General features: G+C 41.8%; 1 long non-coding RNA gene across 1 annotated transcript; it reads left to right on the top strand.

Moving 5' to 3' along the window:
• The first annotated feature begins 665 nt into the window (after positions 1-665).
• On the top strand, positions 666-3,658 carry LOC310706916. Its single transcript, XR_014526244.1, has 3 exons — positions 666-777; positions 1,816-2,076; positions 3,194-3,658. It is a non-coding gene; the product is annotated as an uncharacterized lncRNA (long non-coding RNA).
• Positions 3,659-21,891: the final 18,233 nt, after the last annotated feature.

Here is a 21,891-nt window from a genome sequence, read left to right on the forward strand (position 1 = left end):
ACATCCAGATAACAAACTGTCAGGCTTACAAAAACAGGCTTGCAAACAGTTGCAGAGCAGAGTGTTAATCAATAGCTCTCTCTGGTTGAACTCAGAAATTGCTCAGTTAAAGAACCTGGAAAACTTTTGTTAAGCCACACTTTTTAAATGTATTTCCCCGTGCTTCCAGGTGGGTGTTTCTTGTGGGATAGGCACACCTCATGCAATTTTTTTTTTTTGTAGGCTTCACATGACATCATTGCCATCAAAATGCCAGCCTGGATTTCCCCCATTTAATCTGGATTTACTCTTTCTGCAGATAATGCAACGCTAACACCACACCCCTCTAGCTGCTGTTGTGATGACATTTGAACAACCCATTTGCAATATGAAACCCCCACCTGGAAATGCCCTGGGACAGATGACATAGGTATAGTCATATTTTCAAATTTATTGAACATTGAACATTTCTGTTTTGGTTTTCGTGTATTTCATAAGGCTAGTCGCCTGGGGAAAAATGGGATAGGTATATATATATATATATATATATATATATATGTGTGTGTGTGTGTGTGTGTGTGTGTGTGTGTAACTAGCTGAGGGCAAGAGAGTTCTGGGCAGTCATGGCAACTGTTGCCAAGGGAATCAGAATGTTGGGAAAGTGACAATGGGGCAATTAGGCAGGGGAAGGGGGAAGAGAAGAGAAGAGCAGGAAGGGTGGGCTAGGAAGGAAGAAGAAAGTGTTGCTGTGAGTTTGTGAAGCACATTCAGTGAGGGGACCCTGCAGCCAAGTTCCAGGTGTGACTGTGGTAGATAGAGGCAGGGAGGAAAAATAATGACGAGAGAGAGAAGAGCTGTAAGGTGAATTGGGATTTGGCTAGCAGCAATGCCAAGGAGCAACATAACATTCACAGGAACAGCCAGGGAACTTCACAACATCCTAAGGAACTGGACTGGGGGAAATGACTGCAGTATTAGTTTATTGCACAAGACAGGATTTGGTATTGTAAGGGCATTTTATGCTGGAGAAAAGTTATTCTGTTCCTCCTTTATAATAAAAGTCATTTTAACAGAAGTGGCTTTCGTCAGCTTCCAAACGCCTTTCTCCGAGTGTGAATTTGGAGCGTGGTCTCCCACTCACCATCTCTTCCTGTCAGATTCTGACAATGAGATGAACGCTTGCTCTCTCGCCCTCATTCACACATGATTGGATCAGGCTCCCCATTGATAGGAGAAATAAAATATATTGCAGTAAAGTCATGCCTTTACCTCAGTGATGGCCAAACTTGGCCCTCCAGCTGTTTTGGGACTACAACTCCCATCATCCCTAGCTAACAGGACCAGTGGTCAGGGATGATGGGAATTGTAGTCCCAAAACACCTAGTTTAAAAAGGTGTCTATTTTAGAGGTGTGGACTTTGAAAGACGCACCTTTTGCTGTTTTGACAATGTGCTGTACACAGGCTAGTGTACCAATATGGCAAGAAGCACAATAAAAACGAATTTATAAATATTTGGGGTTTGAAACTTGAAGTAACAATCACAGAATGAGTCAAGCATTATTTTGAGAGAGATCATATTTGCCAGATTGCTATTTCTAGTTCATCTGGTCTGCGTGTGAAAGCTATAAATTTCAGTGGAACATACATTTTATCAAAGAAGTCTACCTTTCAAACATATAAACGTATCATCATCTTGTAGGCATTAGCAAAGAAAAGGATGCTGGTAGAAGGGGAGCGTGTTTCCAGCTGTCCAGCTGCAATTAATCTGAATTACACTTTCAACCTGAGCAAGGTGGAAAATGCAACCCCAAATAATCAGCTTTTTTCATTTGCAGTCTTACAACACTTGTTCAGCTTGGAAACAACTTTGCAGAGAAATGATGTTTGGAAGGGACAAGCTTCTTCTCTATAGGATCTTTGATGGGTCAACTGACAGCACATTCTTTGCCATAATCTCCAAGGACCCTAAGAAACCTGTCTGGTTGCATGACAATATTCATGTGACTTGATTAACCAAGATATATTGGATTCAAGAAGTCTGCTCAAGAACATAGAACATATAATAACTTTCAGCATAAATGGTCAAGGTCACACCAGTAAGTCCTAAAACTGATCCATTACATGCATGCCCTAGTGCAGTGCTTGGGAACCTGTTGTCGCCAGTCTAATTTAATGCAGTTCTCTGGGACACTGCAGGTTCACTATAGCTGCCCAGTTCACCTCCTTGGGGTCATTTATTCTCCTGTTTTGTGAATGTGAGAGATAGGGGTAGAGAGGTAGAGAAGATGTTGTTGCTACAGAATAAGGCTGGGCGAAAAAAACTTGGCAGGAAACTGGAGGGTTGGGGAAGCCTGGGATGGGGAGGGGGGACAGTAGAAAGGGGGAAATGGAAATGGACGAAACAATGGAAGGAAAGCCAACTGCAAGCAGTCACTTGTAATCTGTGTTAATGGAGGAGGGAAAGGCAGTATGAGAATGCAAACTGGATGGAGAGAGGGAGGGGGAGCAGAGAAAGGAGGAGAGATATGGGGTGTCAGTGAGCAAGTTTGCTATGCAATCCTGCAAACTGCCCACCTTGGGCTCTCATCCTATACAAGTGGCATGTGGCCTTTGACAGATTACTTCTGAAGGAATGGGTGACCAGTAATATAAGACCTACCATGAGCAGCTACCTGTGACTCTCTGGGAAGTAACTGGGATCAAGCCTGGATCTTCCAGGATCAGATCCTGATAACCTAGTTTTCAAGTAGTGCACAAACTACAGTTTCTTGGTTCAGACCTCACAAGGTACTGCAACTTAACAAACCACAATATAGATGTCAACATCAAGCAGCTTGAATAGAAAATATTTTCATGAAACACCTTGACTGAAGACACAGCACGGTTGGCCAAAACTTCTATTTATAAGTTTCTGTTTTAAAGGTGAACTGTGGAATCATTTTACTCCCACGGGAACACAAAACCTCATAAAATGTTAATATAGCCTTGGGAGACTGGTGTTTCTAACAACAACAACAAAATCAGTTGGTTGCAGCCACACAAATGGCATCAGAGAGAGAAAGAGGTAAAATATAATGGGAAGTACAGTATGAAGATCTGAAAAAGCATATTCCGCAGAAACTGAGAAGCACACAATTATTATTATTTTTTTGCTATTGATCTTCACCCTGCTGCAGCTGTCCTTTTGATTCCTGCTTTCTTCTTGTCTTCCAGGAATGTATCATGTGGTGGTGTGTTTACATAATACTTTTGCCCTTTTGTATTGGTTCAGATAAGTGCTGCACAAACAATCCTTCATAGTTACACCAGTATTACAACATAATGCTAGAACTCTGACTTCTCAGAAAATTTTCCTGCAACTTTTGTTCATTAGTGAAATATTGCAACACCTTCCATTTTGAACAAAGAGTTATGGGGCACATTAAAGATCTTTTTATTATTATTGTGGCATAAGCCAGAGGTAGTCAATGTGATGCCCTCCAGATATTTTTGGGACTCCCACCATCCCCAACACTGACCATAGTGACTGAGGCTGATGGGAATTATAGTGTACTGCTAGCATAAGCTTTCATGGATGAGATTTCTTGGCACCGGATGGACTCAAGCCTACAAAATCTTGTATCATTTAAAATAGTTGGTCTTTAAGGTGCCAAAATATCCTTTATTAATTTTGTTGTAACTAGGGATGGACAAATATGTCAATTTTGGTTCCCCCAGTTTCACATTTTTCCAATCTTAAATTCTGTTTTAAGGGATGCAGTTCCCTTTCCCCTTGGGCAGGAATTTAGTGCTTAGGTGCAGTGAGTCAGACATGGAATCACTAGGCTCTTATCAGTGCTGTTGGCACTTCCGTTTGTATTCAAATGAACACAAGAATTGGTTTTCCTGAGAAGATAGCTGCTAAGATGGCTGCGCTAACAAGCTTGCCCTTCATTACTGCTCAAAACAAATCTGAAACCCTTGTTCCTCTCATGGTGCCCTAGTTGACCTGAGTGTGGCAATGAATTCTGTGACTTGCAGGCTGATGAAGATAGCTAAAGACATCCGTTTTCTGGGTTCTGGACCATGGTCTGGTCTAGGGCATCTAATATTGCCTGAAAATGAAACTGGAAGCGGCATTATGCCAGAAAAAGTGAACCCTACTCAATGTGAAGCCATAGCCATGGTGGCATCTCAGGTGATGGGAAATCATGTTGCTGTTACAGTAGAGGCAGCTCTGGCCACCTTGAGTTGCATATCTTTAAGCCCATGATTAGTGTTACTCTTTTAGAGGCATATGCTGTTGCAGCCCTGCCTCAGCTTCACTTGTTATCCTTGATTTGTTTTGCATGTTGATTATTGATGTGGCTCCCCCTCAGATGAACAGTAGAAGCAGACCGATTTAGAGATCTCTGACTGTCCTGCCGGATGAATGCATCACAATTGGCAGCCTTCTTCGATGCTTTTCATTAAGTTCCTTCTTGCTGTGCTTTTCAAGGATAGGCCGTGCCAGCTTCCAGCAACACAGGCCCACCTAAGGCACATTATCATAAGGATGGTCTAGTAATCAAATCAGAACTTCCCCAAGTCAATTTACACAAATCAGAAGAAAAGAAGTATACAAAAACTTGCCAAGTTTTCTCAAATGATCATGCCATATTTTTTGTTCCAAATTTCTCTATGTAGCAATCAGTGGGTTTCAGTACACTTTGATTCCCTGCAATAAACAATATATTCAGTACTATTAACAGTTCCTGGAAGCAGAAAACTTGTTTTGGCCACGGTATCTCCTAAGTGAGCTACAGAAAATAGATCTCTTTCAAAAAGGCCTGTCAGATATTAAACCAGAAAAGAATATTAAACCAGAAAAAGGACAGAGGGAGGGAAAAAGAAAAAACATTTGACATCCTTTGGATTTTGATCCAAAGCTTTTGGCCTATGAAAAGATTTCTAGGATTTTGTCTAGACTAGGAGTTAGAGACACATTCTTAGAGATATGCAGTTCCAGATGCTAAGTAATATGTTCTAAAAGAACAATATATGAAATGTGATCTTTTACATTTTGTATAAAACATACTAATGTTCTCTTTCCAAAAACAGTAGAGGCCAAAGCAGACATAACAGATAAGGCAGATCAAGGGGAGCATGATTCGTGAGGTGGGTGCAGAGCTTCTGGAATGCCACAGGGGGCGTCACAATTGTGACATCAAATGGTAGGTGAGAGCTGGTTTTGAGCATCACACAGGGCACCACTGAAATTTGAGACGTCAACGTCCACCACTGATGACAATGTGGAAATGTGTGAACATCTCACTTGTCTATTGAAAACAAGCTAGTTTTTCAAGATACATGTGTCATGGTATATGAGTATTTTTTTAAAAAAAACACACATTTTTGGATATATATTTTTTAAGGATCACAAAAAACTTTCTGGCACCCATATATAGCCCATGGGTCCCAAATTAGTCACCTCTGTTATAAATTATTGCTCTTTCTGAGAAACAGTTTCCTGAAAATCACATTTTAATTTTAGAATGGTTAAAGCTCCATAACACGCAGTATGTTTTCCAGACCCTGCTGATTAACTTTACACTGCTATAAAAAGTTTAGAGACAGATGAACTAGAAAAATCTAGATGAGCCTAGAAAATCATGGCCACACTACATGTTATGGTAGCTATATAGCTCTGTCTTTAATATTTCACCTCCCAAGAAAATCCTCTCCCCAAAGACTTTGCAATTTATCATTAAAAATGACAGTGTATTATTGCGTTTAGCTTTTCGTTCCTTTACCCATTCCTATGATGCCATTCTGCACTGTGATGCCAAAAGGGTTTTTGTGTAAATAAAAAAAATAAAAACCTAAAACCACAACAATTCAAATAGGATACACACAGCTAATCAAAAAGCAGGACTATAATAATAATAATAATAATAGTTTATTACGGCCATAGGCCCATACAGATAAAAACAAGACATAAATAACAGCTTGTGCACGTGGGAAAAAACAGCTGCTAAAACACTACTATAACAATAAAATACTATAAGATGGAATGGCATACTACGCCTTGATTAGCTTGTGGTGCTCCTTGGCAATGCTTTTGGGTAAGGACAGCGACCAGGAACCTAGCCACTTTCAGGGTCGTATGGGTATCCTTATCCTGCAAGATTTGGGCAAGGTGGAATTTTGGTGGGGTACCCTCTAGTTTCTGAATGATTGATCCCAACAAATTTGCCCGTGGCACCTTGAATAAGGGGCAAGTGAACATAATGTGCTGAAGCGACTCTGGCGTCTCCTTATCACATTTGCACATGGCGGAGGCTTGGCCCTTTGAGAATCTATGTCTCAGGACATTGGAGGGAAAAACGTTAAACCTCGCTTTGGTGAAGGCCAGCCTATGGGCAACAGTCGAAAGGGAGGAGAGGTATGATGGAACGCGGTAAGTTAAAGTGATACCAATGTTCTGGGGCGAACAAACACCTCCCCCCAGCATATAATTTCGCTGTAAATCGATGTCATCCAGTCTTTGGCGGATCAGTCTTTGAGCAGTGATTTGATCTAGTTTTAGGGAATCTAAGGGAGAGATTCCATATCTCAGGAGTTTGGCATGAATTCTACTAGTCCAAAGGCTGGAGAATTCATCTCGCCATAAGCATTGGACAAGGTAATGGTCTGGTAATCTATGCCACAATGATAACCAATAATTGAAGACTTGCTTCCACAGGCAAGTTTCTAAGGATGCGATCTTCAATTCTAGTCGCATGGCTGCGTTGCTTACGCACAGGGGGAGCATTAGGAGCCGACGTAGGAATTGGTTTTGCAGAGTCTCAAGAGGAGCAAGGTCTGTCATCACGGCCCAGAGCGGGGCAGCATAAGCAAGCACGGGTACCACTTTTGCCTTGAACACCTTTAGGGCCGAGGGAACATGCAAAGCTCCATCCGAAAAGAAAAATCGGAGGAGCGCATATGACAGAGTTTTGGCCTTGTTAAGGAGGTGTTGAATTTGTGCTTTCCACCCCAAATTGTATTGAAAAATAACTCCTAGGTATTGAAATTTTAGAACTTGCTCTATTTTTGCTCCACCAAGCTTCCATTCGTATAATCTCCGACTTCTGGCGAAAATCAGAATCTTAGATTTAGCATGGTTGATGGTTAATTGGTTGAGTTGACAATACGTGGCAAAGATCTTCAGAGCTCTGGTTAGTCCAACACGTGTATAAGATAGAATTACCGCGTCGTCCACATATAAAAGGAGTGGACAGCGGTAATCCGCTAGTCTAGGCGCATGTGTACTTGGAGATGAGTTGACTAGGGGTGCTCACATGTCGCTGATGAATAGATTGAATAGGCAGGGAGCCAATATAAATCCCACTCCTTTAAAATAGGCCACAATATCTTTCAGAATTCCCTGGGGGCAAACTAAAGTTTTTGTCTGGTACCTATAACAGGATATAAATGGTTCTGGGCATGCCTCCCTGGTGAGAGCATTCTACAAGCTGTGCTAGGGAGCACCAATGAAAAGGCCTCTTCTCATCTGTCACCCTCCAAACCTCTCATGGAGTGGGTGGATGAAGAAGGGCCTCAGATGAAGAACACAGGATCCAGGCTGGTTCATGTGGAGAGAGGTGGTCCTTGAGGTACAGGGTTCCTGAGCAGCTTAAGGCTTTATAGGCCAAATCCAACTCTTTGACCTGAGCCTGGAAACTAATTGGTATCCAGTGCAGTCATGCCACAATTGGCGTTATAGGTTCTGATCATCTGACCCCGATCAACAATCTGACTGCCGAATTCTGCACCAGCTGCAGTTTCCAAACAGCCTTCAAATGCAGCCCAACATATGACCTATTAAAGGATAATTGTCTTCCACCAAATAACTGTAATGTTATTATCTAGAGTTCTAGATGTATTTATAATTTCAAGTCATTTATTTAGTTGGGGTATTTTTTTATCATCCACAAAACACCATCTTTTCTTTGCTAGGAAGAAGCTGCATTTTCCACTTTTGCTTCAGCGAAAGTGTCTGTTGCTGCTTATAGCATATATGGTCGTTTTCCTCCTAGGGTTATACTTTCCATACTGCAACATCATGCTGAGAGGTTGATTGAAGATCCAGCCTCCAACTTTATCACCCCCCAGATGATAGAAAATGGAACTAGAATTTTAAACAGTTGAGGCAATTTTTTCCTTGGCTCTTTCTTGCACAAAAGATCACCCTTGTTCAATGCCTTATCCTCTCTCCTATTGTGCACTGCAGCCCCCTTTGCACACAGTTATCACAGTTACCCCCTTCACCCTCTCTCCTTTTTTCAACTCTCCCTTGCACTCAGATCACCCCCATTTCCATGCATCCTTCTCTCTCCTATTCTGCAGTCCCCTTTGCACACGGACACCCCCCCATACTGATAAATGTTGCTGTATATTTAAGATGAATAGAGTCTGAAGAGCAACGTTGCCAGTTAGCTTAGAGAAGGTTAAGTTCAGCTTATGTGTATTGTACAGTGTTCCATATTGTTCCATATTGTAACCATGGAAAAATTGCAAATAAATAAATAAATCCTAACCTCATGTTGGGAAATATCAATAAAATTGAACAAATTAATTCAAGTTTTATAAATAAATAAATACCGTAAATAAATAAATAAATAAATAAATATCTTATTTCTATGCCAGCAACTTAATTTGGAAATAATTTGTATATACTGAATATATTGTTTACATTTTTAGTTTTGTGCTGTTGTTAGAAGCTGGCTAGTGATTCTGGTGTTTTATGTGTTTGTTTCTGCAAAATGGGTCATACTAAATCTTGCATTCTATACAGTATTTCTTTTTCTTTTTCTGAGAAACTAATTTCTTTGCCATTTGCTTATATCTACAGTTCCCTCACAGTGGGCTGCATCTGATTAAGCCATAGCCGGAGCAGATTCATTGAAATCAATGGACTTAATGGTCCACTCTTGATTATGACTTATGATGGTCTCATTTGCAATTCAAAATATACATATTCTGCTAGCTTGAACAATGAAGGCTCAAAAAACACAGTTAATCAACATATATCAAATAAATGAGCCTCAAAAGATAGTATTCTGGCATATTTTAATTTAATATATTTACCACATTTATATTTTGTTGTAGTAGATATATCTGCATGGTCCAGAATTGCAGAATGAGCATTTTGTGGCAGTACCAGACAGCTAAGTTTTCCTTAGGACATCCCTCATTGGATAAATGTTGGAGGGTCGGGTAGGACGTCCCGGGAAATTTTTGGAAGGTATGAAGTTATGCGACCTCTGAGCCAAGCAGATAAGACAAGACACAACCTTTAGAAGACCTTTGAAGGCAGACCTGTATAGGGAAGTTTTTAAATGATTAATGTCTTACTATGTTTTGTATATGTTGGAAGCCACCCAGAGTGGTTGGGGCAACCCATCAGATGGGTTGTTGTTGTTGTTGTTCATAGAAATGTTGGAGGGTATGCAAGTTTGCAGTTTTGTTTACATGGAGGGAATTCTCTATAGAGTTTACAGAGATCTCTCAGGGCTCAGTGAAGTACAAGGCGATGTACTCGGCTATTCTTGTTTGGGCCTCTCCTGCACCAAACATCCTGCTGTTCCCCTGGCCCCAGGTGCAGAGGTTGCACCTCAGAGAATTGCACATATGCTGCACACCAGGGGCTTGGAAAGAATCAGGCTGATGGATAGCTATAAGAGAGAGCTGTCAGAGGCCCGAGGAGAGCACATTGCGTTGCATACAATGATGTGCTCTCAAGATAATTCATGCATAGTCATTCTTGAACTGCAAAGCGTTAGTCTGCGATGACATTCATCTGAAAACCCTTTTGACCAATTCAGATGGGCCTTACACAGTAAGTTTTGCTTCTTGGGTTCACACTTTGTGCAATGCATCAAGCTTTGGAAGCTGCACAGTCAGGAAATGCTTTAAACTTTACTGCAGTTCTGAGTCTTTGTGGCACCGTGTGAGAGAACCGGAGCTTGCAGCTGTGTTTTTGTTCCTCTTTTATCTCTTTCCAAATGGCGTTATGTCTCTTCCCAGCTGCTCAGTGAGGGACAGTTTGAGGAAAGATGACAGCCATTACTAAAGGCTCTGGCAACAGTTGAAAAATGAATTGAGATAGATCTTCAGAGCCCAACTACAAGCTTATATGATTCTCTTCCGGAAGGCTTTAGTTGCAGTGGCACTAACACTGGCATGAGACACTGACTGGAGAAGGGCTGTAGCTTAGTGGTTCCAACTAGCAGGTCCCAGGTTCAAGTATGAGAGCTGCCTGTCTGAAACACTGAAAAGTCACTACCAACCAGTGTAGACCAGGCATAGGCAAACTCAGCCCTGCAGATGTTTTGGGACTACAACTCCCATCATCCCTAGCTAAGAGGACCAGTGGTCAGGGATGATGGGAGTTGTAGTCCCAAAACATCTGCAGGGCTGAGTTTGCCTATGCCTGGTGTAGACAATACTGAGCTAGATGGACCAAGGGTCTAACTTGGTAGAAAGCAGCTTCCTATGTTCCTATGACTTGCAGGTAGGGTAAACCTCTCTAGCTGCACCCTACTTGCCAGAAAGCCACATCCCCAGGGGCATAGCATATGGGGCATAGCCCTGGATACACAATTTTGAGGGGGCATGAACCAGACACCCCAGCACAGGGATGCCCACAAACAAACATAGAATGGGACAAAACGGGACAGAACAGCACCCAATGGATTGATGATTAAAGGCCAGTGAGACTGAAATGGGAAAGAATGAGCTGCTTAGCCCATCTCTCCTTTTCCACCACTATAACTGTCATATTTACTGCCAAATCATATAGTTTAGTAAGACACTGCTATAGATTTATAGTCCCCCGCTCCCTGAATTGCAGCTTGTAGTATTCTCTGCAGAAAGGGAATCTCCCCTGTATTAGTTAATGCCTGTGGTGTGGATCTTCCCAAAGTCATTTCCCCCCTTTAAATATTTTAATATCACAATGGCTGAAAAGGGCCCACTGAAATTACCGGTAACTAGGCAAGGTTGTGCACTGTAGACCCATAGATTCCAAGGGGACATAAAAACAGTCAAGGTCCCCTAAATCCCATTGTGTAAATAAAGAGGGCAAAATGTGTTGACCAGATTTTCTCATATGGCTAGAATCTACTCCAAACAATTTACCACAGAAAATAATCTCAACCTCATGTCAACACAATTAAGACAGAGAACATATATACTTCTACTTGTATTCAAGCTTTCACTTTTTATTACAGTATTTGTTACCAGTACAATAAATAGCCCTATAGACCCAGGTTATAAAAATATTACTGCAGAGGGCTGAGAATTGAAACTGTAGGCATTATCATTACCCTTGCTTGTTCTAATAATTACCATGTTACTGATGTGGTAATTACTTTTTAAGTAAGATAAATCTCATGTTCTTGACACTGAAACAGCTATAAAATTCCACAGCCTGTTCACACTGTATAATGTAAAAAGAAAATAATTCCATTAGATCTTGGGAATATAGATTCTGGGCTCCTAGTTAACTCTTCCTCAATTGAAATCAATGAAACATAGTGCTTAACTTTTACTGGATTGTGCCCTTTATTTGATCCACATATAGTCAATTTACCACTCACACATCTCAGAAAATTATTTTCTTGATGAAGTCATCCAACCTAGTATCAATGAGTCCAGGTATATATGCATTTTTCTGATGTGAAAGCATACTATTTTCCTGCATTGGATATAATATTATGCCTTATACTGCAAGGCTATATGTCTGTACTCAAAAGGAAGCAGCACTTTGTTTAACGGGACTTACTCGCAGACAAGTGGTTATAGGATTGCACCTTTAATCTTCCCTTCTAGATTGTACAACATGTGCTGACTGCCAGTAAGTTTAAACTTTAGATTTATGTAGCACATTTCAAGTGTTTAAAGCATTTCACATCTAGTGATTTATTACACCAAATTTCAAAGCAAATGTTTGGTTCTATTACTGCTGTTGTTTATCCGGTTGCCCAATGCATGGATCTATAAAAGTGTTCTGATGCAGATCACTAAAGTTCAATTCTGTTTAGTATCAGCAAAAAGGAACAGAGAAAAAAATGTTTGAAACAAACATATGCCTGGAACTCTTAGGAACAGGAATCTGGATGAAGAATAGTTATTTACCATTTAATAGTTATTTACCCCACTCTTCAGCCAAAAAGGGGGGGGGAAAGGTCTCCCGGACACTGGCGGAGGAACAGGGGTGCGGGGGGAGCACCCCCCCAGTGGCACGATCCCGGTGGGGTGCCATTGCGGCTGCCCCCCCGGTGCTGGGTGCCACACTCCCATAGGCAGCGCACCATGCCCCCGGGACACGTGTCATGCCCCTGTGGGCGGCGCCCCATGCCCCCGTCTACTCTCCACCCTGCCCGAGCTTGAAGCTCCGCCACTGCTCCCAGAGTGTCTTGCAAAAGTCGGTAATAAGGCCATCTCTGTCCTGAAACTTGCACAAAAGGAGAAGGGTTTGGGAGGCAGGACAAACCAAACAAACCAAACATGCAAAGGCATTCATTAGTTCTTTGCTACAGAGTTCTTGTAATGATCAGCTGGAATAGGCTTAGTAGATGTCTAATTTAACATTCAGGTTCTAACTCTGCATATACTTTGTTCCTCCTCCTAGAATGCTCTCCTCATTCTAATGTAAGTTTTGGAACAGACTGACATAACTCAAACATTTTGGATCAAGGAATGGCTCTGCTACAAACATTCACACACACACACACACACACACACACACACACACACTCCTCTTAATGATGGAGTACATATATCTAAGCCCTTCCTTCACCTACATCATTCTCCAAAAGAAGCAAGAATATTTCCAGAATTCAGTTATTCTCTTTCCACTTCCCACACATCCAGCCAATATTGCTACCATTCCTCCCATCTGCACATAGCTGCCTTCAGTTAGCTGCAGATTTGGTGTAGGAGACAGAAAGGAAAAAATAAAACAGGGCTGAGTGAAAATAGCCTTCTAAAATTCTCCACACAATCTGTGGGTGGTGGCAAAATTGGAAGCAGCAGGGCGGGGGCATCATGCTAAATATTTTCAGCAGTGGGAGGTGAAATTCTTTCAAACATTTCCTCCAGAAAGTATCCTTATGAGAAATGATTGGCTCACTCGATGCTGAATAAAGCTCTCTTCTTAGTTAATATTTGGTGGCTTAAAAAAGCAATGGGCTAAAAGAGGAGGATTGCAAGACGAAGAGCCCATGGTTTTCTTGCAATGATAATAAATAATATTAGACAGTGTTAAACGTTGACCCACAATGATCAGCTTTTGCCCAAAATTCATGGGTGGTGAAACTGAGGGTGCCATTTCACTGAATATTCTCCAAGGGAGAACTGAGATTCTCCAGAAGTTTAGCTAGTTTAGACCTTTAAAATATTTTTTAAATGATCAGAAGATTATTTACTGAACAATTTCAGCTCAGCCCTAGAATAAAGTTAATGTTACAGTAATGTGACACACACTGTTTGTTTAGCTGCTGTATTAGGCAGTAAAGGAATGTGGGGAACTGGGAGTCCGCTCCTTTCTGCAAGCCGGTATCGGCAAGACAAAGCTTGAGAACATGCATTCCTTCATTAAGAGGTTCAGATGGTTTTATGAAAATTGGATGACTGTGGTTTCAATTTGCTGCAGCCACTGAACATTTTGTTTTGTTTTGTTTTACTCAGGAAATATTCGGGTCACTTGAGGGAAGCACAAGATGGTTTTTGTTGAGATGGATCCTTCTGGCCCTCAAAGACAAATGGGCAAATCATTCTTTTTGAAACGGAGACACTAAAGACTCTGAGATTTAATATGGTTTGGGTTGTTTCTCACTAGGGGTCCTCAAGGGTTGCTGTTGTTGTTTTTCTTCCCCCAATGGCTGTTTATTTATATACTGTCAGGGACTGGGCAAAGGAGGAATGGTGGAGAACGCCTCCCCAGTCTGACCCTTCCAGAGAAGAAGAAGACAGTTCAGAATTACAACAGGGGTTTGAGGGAGATCACAGCTCAGAGGAAGATGAGGGGGAAAACTGGGAGATAATGGGAGAGGAGGAAGAAGCACCAGGGGGGCAACAGCTGGTGGACACAGTGTCTTTAGAAAGCATTCCAGACTCCCCCCCCCCCCAGAATCCAGCGAGCCTTAAAAGTAGGAGAGCAAAGAGCTCAAAGGCAGAGGGCCCTTCTCAGCACCCATAACGATGATGCATGAGGAAGAGACAGAGTGGGTGGAGAGTCACTCAGGACAACACAATCATTCCAAGAGGCTGCATTCCCAAGCCTCTCTCTGTGACTATTGAATAAAAAGCAGATGGTAAGGCCTTTTCCTTGTCTTGTCCATTCCTGGCAAGCTGTTGTGGGGGTTGGCTCCTCTGCTGCCTAACATACACTGACCTCTCGGGGAAGTATACAACAACATATATGCAATCAGATGTAAAAAACCATTAAAACAGAACAAACTAACTATTTGGAGGGGTAGGCAGGGGTCGGGGTGGTGACCAAAGCAAGCAGGGGTGTCGGCCCCTACTAATGTCATATGGAGAGCAGGAACTTTCCACTGCAGCTGTACCCAGGCATGGTGCAGGAGTGCTGATGCTCCTCCCTCTGATGGCCTTAGCAGTGGCAGCCAGTAGATAGAAACGGGAGGCAACCTGCTTATGATATATTCCTGCTACTGGATTAGAGTTATACTTGCTAGGACATCTTTTCTTTTTGTGAAGGAAGTTCCTTTAGCTCACAGTAACTCAACCGGGGGTGTCCCCCCCCCCCTGCCTGGCCGGCAATTGTACTCCTTCAGTCTCCCTTCTAGCCAAAGACAAACTTGTGGCTCTCCTTTGGTTTCTTGTTTAGTTTGCTGGAGTGAACTGAAAGGAATGAAGAATGTTTGGCAGTCAGTGGGAGAAATATAAGCTCAAATGCTAGATTTTATAGCTTCAGTCAAACTGTTCTCTCTGCCAAATGCATGCATAACTATAAAAGGACTTTGGGGGATATAGATATATTCTTCCCTCTCACTGGGTACTCTGTAAGGAGCTGTCAGATGACGCTAAAAGCGTTCTGTACAAATAACACCTATTTGTACAAGTCTGAGCCTGTGGCAGCGGGTTTCTTTTGTCTATCCTTGATGACTTCCAACTAGGGATGAGTGAACTGCCATGGTTCTGTTACTTTATCTTCTTGCGCATTTTTATACCCTGTGTTTTTACTTGTCTTGGATTTTGGACCATGTCTCAATAGTTCTGGAACTGGAGTATATGCAGCTTCCTACAGCTTTCAGTTCTTTGGGCTAATTTGAATCTTTTCTGTACCGTTAGAGTACCAAAAGGCATATATTTTAGCATGCCTTGCTAAAATGTTGCCAGGGCAGGAGGGGGAAGCAATCTTGGTACATGTGATCACGCGCATCATGGCATACAAATTTTGTATGTGTAGCATTTTACTAATGAGTAGATGTGAATTTGTGAAATGCCATAAAAAAGAATCTTAACAGTATGGAGTAAAGAACAGAATCGTTTGGGACCCTAAAGCACAGTTGTGAAGGGTTTGAGAAGTGATCCTTTGGAATCAGTCATCCAAGGAGGAGTGGAGCCATCTCCAAGTAGTGTCACTGCCTACAACACCCAGCTTAGATAACCTCCAGGAGGACACCATGGTCAATGGTATTGAAAACTGCCATCAGCTCAGATAATCAACAGCGTCATACTCCCCTCATCTCTTTCAGCAGTAGTTATCTCACAGAGAGGCCACGGTGATATCTGCTACAGAACAAGGTCTGAAGCCCAACTGAACTGAATCTAAAAAGGAAGTTCATCTAGGAGCAGCTGGAGTTGGCCAGCTAGTATTCTCTTGAGCACCTTGCTCAAAAGCAGGTGTTGACCACCAACCTGAAATTATTGAAGTCTCTCAGGTCCAAAACAAGTTTCTCCAAGACCAGTGAAATGAATACTCCCCCCCCCCCCTGAAGCTGGGGTTGCTGCATCTATCAACAGGGTATTTACAGCCTCTTGGACCCAATCAGATATCCTTTCCCTGTACAGTTTAATAAGCCATGGGGCCAAGGGTTGAGCATAAGAATAGTTGATGGGAACAAGGAGCTTGATCAAATCCAATCTTCAGACATCAATAGCTGGAAATGTTCCAACATAGCTGGACCAGATATTGCTCTGGACACCTCTGACAATGACATTGCATTGAACAGAGAGTCCAAGTCAGGATGGATGTGATGGACTTTATCCTCAAAGTTTCTTGCAAACATTTCACAACAGGCTATATAAAGCCTGCAACATACTGCTGTTTGGTCATGCTGGCTCACTCCACAAAAGTTTTCCCAGAGCTTTCTGGTACTATTATATCTGATGAAGTCCTGATACTTAGATTATTAATGACTGGAGATTATTCCCATATGGATGGACTGGCAGATAGACAGACAGGGAGACTGACAGAATCTGCCTGCAGGAGAGAAAGCAATGAAACCAGTTTGTGGGACTCTCTGGGCTGCTCAGTGCCTTTAGCTTTCTCTGGTGTTGGGAGAAATGGGAGATTGTCAGCAGCCCCTGGAGGACACACTGTATTTTGAAGAAACCAAACTAAACAAGGGGGCGGGAGGGAGAGAGAAACCCGCTGGTTAAAAAAACAAATGATATGCTCCATTAAACAGCTTTATGGAAGAAAAGTTTATTACAAATGTGTTGAAATTAGCTTTTTTAAAAAAATATTCCAGGTTTGTTCTCTCTCTCCCAATTAAAACAACTTTCTCCCCCATCTAAGATATTTCAGACCCCTGCAAAAGGAAAGACTAGACAATGCCCCAGGCAGTGTCAAGGAGCAGCATGTGCTGTGCTCTTGAAGAATTTTGTCTGAGCCAGACCCAAAGCCCAAGAGTCTAAGCAGTGTTTACTGACAGGAGTCTTTATTAGAGCACTCTCTGCTCTTGTGGTTTCCACCAACTGGTACTCAGAAGGACACTGCCTTTCTCTAATGCTTAAAAACCCCCAATCAGTTTACAATTTCATTTTAGGGTTTCAAAGCTGTCAGAGAAAGTCCAACAGGTAGAAAGTCTCAGATTCATTCCAAGGTACCTGCAGTTAAAAGGCTTTTAGGTAGCATGGATAGTCATAAGGTTGTGCAATAGGGATTATAAGTGTTCAGTGCATTTGTTTTATTCTATCATTCTATTTACGATACGATAATCTTTATTGTCATTGTCCCATACAGAACAATGAAACATGTTACCAACATGTTTTTTTGGCAGGCCTTCATTTCCACTTCGATTTCAAGGGAGACCAGTGTCAGATTAAGGAGACTGGGATCTCCGGTACAGTTCACAAAATAGGACCCCCCCTCCAAAAAAAGGGTATGCAGAAAATAAGATACCAGTAAATATAACTTGAGATATCTTACAAATGAACATATTTATTATTTCATAAGCTAAAAAACAAAACACTGAATATTCTGAGCATGTGCAGTTGTACAACTCTCAACCAAATTACAAACCAGAAACATGTTGGCAACCTTAAGAAAACAAAAAAGAAAATGATTTAAGCATGTGCAGTTTCCTATTTTAAACTAACTTCTAATTGATTTTGCTCACTTCCAAATTTGGGTCAGTCATCAACTCTCTGCTGTTTTCCCCCACCAGGTGACTCCTCTTCTGAAGAGGATCTGGTAGAACAGAATAAGGCTCCAGCAGAAATTTGGAAACAGAACATCAGCCGGGGGAGACTGGCAGGGTTCCCTCCCCACAGAAGGGGAACTTGGCCTCTGAAGCAGAGGTAGAACACATGCCTCTGGGAACAACAGCACCTCGAGAGGCAGGTCGAGACTCTCACAGTCAGGAGGAGTGTTCAGTTGCAGAAGTGGACTCTTCATGAATAAAAGATTATTTGGGAGTAAAGGTAAAGGCGACCCCTGACCATTAGGTCCAGTCGTGACCGACTCTGGGGTTGCAGCGCGCATCTTGCTTTACAGTGGTACCTCCGGTTACATACGCTTCAGGTTACAGACTCCGCTAACCCAGAAATATTGCTTCAGGTTAAGAACTTTGCTTCAGGATGAGAACAGAAACTGTGGTCCACCGGCGCAGCAGCAGCAGGAGGCCCCATTAGCTAAAGTGGTGCTTCAGGTTAAGAACAGTTTCAGGTTAAGTACGGACCTCCGGAACGAATTAAGTATTTAACCTGAGGTACCACTGTATTGGCCGAGGGAGCCGGTGTACAGCTTCTGGGTCATGTGGCCAGCATGACTAAGCCACTTCTGGTGAACCAGAGCAGCGCACGGAAACACCGTTCACCTTCCCGCTGGAGCGGTACCTATTTATCTACTTGCACTTTGACGTGCTTTCGAACTGCTAGGTTGGCAGGAGCTGGGACCGAGCAACGGGAGCTCACCCCATCGCGGGGATTCGAACTGCCAACCTTCTGATCAGCAAGTCCTAGGCTCTGTGGTTTAACCCACAGCGCCACCTGCGTCCCATTTGGGAGTACGGCCCTCCTAATGAGGAGGACATTCTGCAGAAATATCTGGGAAGCTGCAACTGAGGCCAGTGTGGGGTTTTGGCAGCTCTGGCTTAAAAACCTAATTCCAAGACTGAGGAACTAGCTGGAACAATGTGTCACATTTGAACCCAAGTGTGTGTTTACTTGGAGTTTGGCATACTCCTTAACCTGACTTCTGCTGGAACTTCTTCTGACCTGGAGTGCCTCTTGACTGAGACTGAGCCCTTGTTGGAACTACTGCTTCCCTGGGACTGGACCTTGGATGGACTTGGATGTTGTTGTTACCAATGTTCAAGAATAGCCAGGCTGGTTTAACCGACAGAAATTCCTAAGAAGTCTGCTTCCTTTTCTTAAAATGAAAGCTCAGAGTCTGGCCCCTTAGCAGGCATTGGCCCTGGTGCAACTGAACCATTTGCACCATTATAAATCCATCCAGGAGGGAGACTCGTCTGGTTGTCTATTCTCTGTAATGCTGGCATTTTCATCCAAACGGCGTGACATTTGCACACTTCATCTTATTCCCTGAGGGGATAATGCCTGGCAACTTTCAGGCATGCTTGACATACAAAGGATGTGACTAAAGAAGACCAACATGAAAACCAAAGTGCCCACCTTTGTTTTTCACATGGGTTGCTATTACATTAAAACAAATGTCTATTTAATTTTTCAGTCACTTCAGACTATTGGTGTGCGGAGCCTATGTACACAGAGCAAGTTTCCAGACCTTTTGGCACCAGTGTGTGAAAAGCAGCCAGGCTGGACATGTGTGTGGGAGGGGATTTATGTATTTATGCATTTATTTATTTATTTATTATTTGCATATCTATAAACCACTTCACAACCAAAAGCCACCAAAGTGGTGTAAATGAGATAAAATATAAAAGATTACTCGATAAATCAAAAACAATAAAACAAATTCTACAGCTGTGCAATTAATATTCTATAAGATAACTGGGTCACACTTCAGGAAACACCTTCTTAAACATAAATGTCTTTAATGGTTACTGAAATGTCAGTTGATAACTGATTCCAGAGGGCTGGAGCTGCAACGCTAAAATCCCAATTTATAGCACATAATAAAGCATACCTCTGGGGCCTGTGATTATCTCAACAATGCCCGCTCTGAGGAGTGCAATTGTCAGGCAGGGATACCTAGAACAAGGTGGTTCCTGAATAACAACAGGATTCTGATAAGTAGATGAGTGGTTTTAAACTTAGGGAATGCCATTGCTAACAGGTTGCATGTACACAACACAATGAAAACATTAGGTGATGAATTATGTACTCAGAATTTTTATTTAAAAACTCAATGATTTTATGGTCTTTTCTGTCAAATCACATTTATTAATAATGTGTGTTTACTATTTTCCCTTGGTTATTTCCCATTGTGATATATAATGAAATTTTAATACGAATTGGTGGAAGAATCTCCTAATTTAAAACACATTGAATATCTCACCCACCCTAAAAATCCATTAATTTGAAATGTTTGGCAGTACTGGGAATTCATTCCAAAGAATTAACCTCTAGTTTAACGCTGTCACACATGACAAGAGCAATCCAGACCGTTCATTATTTGCTTTAGAAATGTAAATTCAAACAGTTGAGGTGATTACAGTTTAGAACAATTCAAAATGCTTTTCTTTTTTAAAAAGGTGGACAATAGTGCTAATATAGTTCACAGAGGTTCTGTAATGTGTTTTCATTCTGAGAGTGACTCTTACAAAGGAAGGAAGTCTCCAGCTTCTGTGAAGAACTTAGGAGCACATTTCAAAAGGATAAAAGGTTTTCCTGGGGCATATGATCAGCTGAAAGTGATTTTTTTGCTTCTTCTTAAACTTCGTGCACAGATCAAGGAGAGGCAAGAGAAGGCGCAGGCCCCAGGTTTCAGGTTAGGGGTGGCAGCGCAACATCAGATAAAAGATGCAGCCACAAAGGAAAAAGGAAAAGCTTTGAGTGAGCGCCCCACTGGGGAGTTGGCTCACTTTATTCATTTAGAAGAAGCATTTTAGATTCAGCTGATTGGTGGCTACACTAACCTTTCTGACCCATGTGCCAATCACCTGGTGTCAGTATGGATTGCCCCACCCACCTGTCAAAGTTGGCTCATGCGGTTATGTATGTGAAACAACTAGGGGTCGAGATTCCTGCCCCGTTTCCCACCTCTGGTGGAGAAAAGTGGCTCCCAGGATTTCAGACAAGATTTCTTTCAACAAAGGATGGAGAATAAATTTGATTCAGTATGCATTTAGAGCTGAAACTATCACATCTGCATTTTCCAAAACAAAATGTGAACCAAAACACAGTTATCCTTAGCTGAATTTTGCAATGCAGTTCTCTAACCAAACCATGCTTACAAAAATGCAGATATTAAGGTAAAAAGTGCATGGAAATAAAGATATTAGTGAAACAAACAAACAAAAATGAGTTGAATTAGGGGGAAATGCTTGCAAAAATGTGTACTTGAGTCAAAATGGTATATAAAATGTGTTTAGGGGAAATTCACACTAAAATGCTTATGAATTTTCATGTGTTGTTTTTTAAAAAATCACAAATTTCTGCAAAATGTGGGAAACTGAATTTAAGATTGGAAAAATGAGAAACAGGGGGAACTGCAATCGACAGATTCTTGCAACCGTAGCTGGAAAGTAGCAAACTTAAGTTTGATCCTTCATGTCATGTTGCAGCACAGTATATTTTGATACCCTTTACAACAGGACAGGTAGAAATACTTTCTGTCTAAGATGAGCTTTAACTATAAAGCAAAGTAACTATAAAACTATAAGAAATAAATTACACATTCAAAAACATCATGTGGCACAATCCCTCCTGGGATCTTTGAGGTACAGAAGAATGCAATCATGTTTTGTTCCTTTGTGTCAAAAACACCTTCCTTGAGCCAAATTAGCACAATAGGGAGATTTTTTTTTCTAGGTGTCGCTTTTGCCCTGACACTGTTGTTGTGGATATGCAGTGAGGTTGTTTTAACTGGTGTGGCCATTCAAGCATACAACATCAAGTCTGCATTTTGAAGCATTCTGATCCCAGGAGATGGGTTGCTGTTATTTGTTATATAGCAAGTTATTGCAGAGTTTCTTTTCTATCTCAAAATTGAAGATAAACTGAGGTTTCTGTTAATATGCAATGAATCATTTAAACAATCGGATGTTTGCAAACTAAGGCTGGAATCCTAACTTTTCTTCTTGTTGTTGTTAGTCATTTAGTAGTGTCCAACTCTTCATGACCCCATGAACCAGAGCATGCCAGGCACTCCTGTCTTCCACTGCCTCCTGCAGTTTGGTCAAACTCATGTTAGTAGCTTCAAGAACACTGTCCAACCATCTTGTCCTCTGTCGTCCCCTTCTCCTTGTGCCCTCCATCTTTCCCAACATCAGGGTCTTTTCCAGGGA

Source organism: Podarcis liolepis, assembly GCF_965112155.1.
Source record: "Podarcis liolepis genome assembly, chromosome: 5".
In the NCBI taxonomy this organism is placed as follows: Eukaryota; Metazoa; Chordata; class Lepidosauria; order Squamata; family Lacertidae; genus Podarcis; species Podarcis liolepis.